Genomic DNA, 2,384 nt, shown 5'->3' with positions numbered 1-2,384 from the left:
TTATTGAATTAAAATTTCACCATCAGCCCTGGTAGTATTCAAACCAGGGTCTCCAAGGCATTACCCCAGGGCCTATAGATTATTAGTCCAGTGACAATATCACTATGTCATCACCTCTCCCTTGTGTTGAACGGAGTGTGTTTCAGAGGACTTTGAATGGATGGCCTTTGATTTTCCCATCCTGTCAGTAACGGGCATAATCATGCGCGGGACATTTAATGGCCCTCTGAGGTTTCCCGTTGCCATGACACACTGGGCTAGCGTGCGGTCAATTACAGCCCCGCTTGACGCAGTCGCAACACAGGTGAAATTGGATGTTATTTTAAATACCCAAGGTCTTTGGCTGCATCCAATAAAGCATAGTCACCAGGTTTAGAACTTTAACACATGTAACCTTTTATTATGTACAGTATTATAATTAAACTGACCAAAAATGAAACTGACTATCTACTTTCCCAACATCCCCTTTCAAACTACACCCACTCTCTACACACACACATACAGACAAACAACACAGAGGGGAAAGGGTGGTGGAAAGGTAAAGAAAATATTAATAAAATAAAAGGATAAGGATTGTTGACGTGCTGGGATGACTTCCAGGTAATGAATTTTTTGCAGTTCAGGTTTTCGTTTTGGCACCTCTTCCTTCTGAGCTTGAGATGGTTTTCTCTGGCAAGGTTGTCTACCTTCTCTGCAGACTCAGGATCATTTCAAGTTTACAGCGAAGGATGTGCCAGTCACTCACTGATTTTAGAACAATAGAGCCGTTCTTTCACATCAGCAAGCAGGAGAGAGAGAGAGAGAAATAGAGAGAGAGCGTTAATTCTCCTTGCAAGGTCGAAACACTTCTGTCAAGTTCTCTCAGAAAGCATCATGTAGGAACCAATCGCTGACTGTTGTCAGGGAGAACACTGGCCCTGGCCAACCCACCAGTTGCCAACCAACCAATCAAACCCACTTCCTCCAAAGCTGGTTCCTAAGATCGACTTGGTGCTGAAGAGTCTGGCTTCTCCTTTCCAAAACAAGACCTGGGAACACAATGTCCTGACAAGCAGGCTGCTTCAGCTTGAGTCTTCTGCTTAAAGGCACATTCCGATTCTGGGCCCACGGACCAAAAATAAATAGTAAAAGAAATGGGAGCAAAGGAAATAAACAACAAGGACTCGTAAACCGTCCCACCTGTGATAATGCCTGCTGGGGTCGGAGTAGGAAGATCGCCACTCATGATTCCCAAAGCTCTCTACTATGATGTTTTTATTTTTATATCTTACGGCATTTCTGAGCCTGTTGAAGACTAGTCACAACTCTATTATTATTATATTCATGCGACTACCAGGATAATAAAGGAAGACTTGCTAGACTTTGGTGCTTTTCCAAAAGGAACTTCCATGTTCCTATTGGATGAGCCAGCTCTCAGTTGAGATGTCAAACTGAGGACCCGCCTGCTTACTCCCTAGCGCAGGAAAAGTCACAGAGCACAGAAACGTGAATGGGCATTCTCATGTCCTGGCTAACATTCCTCTCTCAACCAACACTGTCAAAATATAAATGAACTGGCCATTCATCCTATGGCTGTTTGTAAGACATGGCTGGGCGGTGTTTGGTGGTTGTCTACATAGTCGCTATGAAAGGAGGTTGACTGCATGAAGAATTCTGCTCTCTCTCCTAGCTCCCAACTATCGCTGACCCTCTGCTCCATCCACACCAGCCCTTTTATACAGTGGAATCCATCACTTTTCTCTCTCTCTTTAGCTTTGAAGAAGAGTCGTGTGGACTCAAAATGTATTACGGTCACGCCCGCCCCAGATAGAAAATTCCCACCCGAGGTCAACGGACACTTAAAGGGTCTATCAAATTGTCCATCCCGCTTGTAACAATTCCCACGGCAGGCAGGACCAGAAAATCTACCCCATTAACTCTGCTTCTTCCTTCACAGATGCTGCCAGATCTGCTGTTTTTTTTCCAGCATGTTCTATTTATAGTATGTATTATTGAAGATGTCTGAGGTGTTTCCACAAATGAGACAAAAGGATACATAAATGCAAGTGCTGTTAGACGCATCACAATGCTAAGCATCATATATTTTTAAAAAATAGTCCAGACAGGGTATTTTTGGTCTCAAATGTTCAGCCCAGAATTAGTCAATTAATTGCCAAACCTCCTTGGGGATATTATTTGTGCTATGGCCCTCGTTTGGTTTTATTGCATTGAATGATTAGGTGGGTTGCAGTGCAATGATTCATTGTGTTATTTTTAAACTGAAAACTTTATAAACCCTCAATCAAATACAATTTCTTGGCAGAGAGTTTAATGTTTTTTTCAGGGATTTGACTGTCGGGCCATGCAATGGATGGAGCCTGAATTAACCCTGAGGAAGGCAAGAC

The sequence above is a fragment of the Scyliorhinus torazame genome, chromosome 14, assembly GCF_047496885.1.
Source record: "Scyliorhinus torazame isolate Kashiwa2021f chromosome 14, sScyTor2.1, whole genome shotgun sequence".
Lineage (NCBI taxonomy): Eukaryota > Metazoa > Chordata > Chondrichthyes > Carcharhiniformes > Scyliorhinidae > Scyliorhinus > Scyliorhinus torazame.
Note: the sequence above shows the minus strand (reverse complement) of the source record.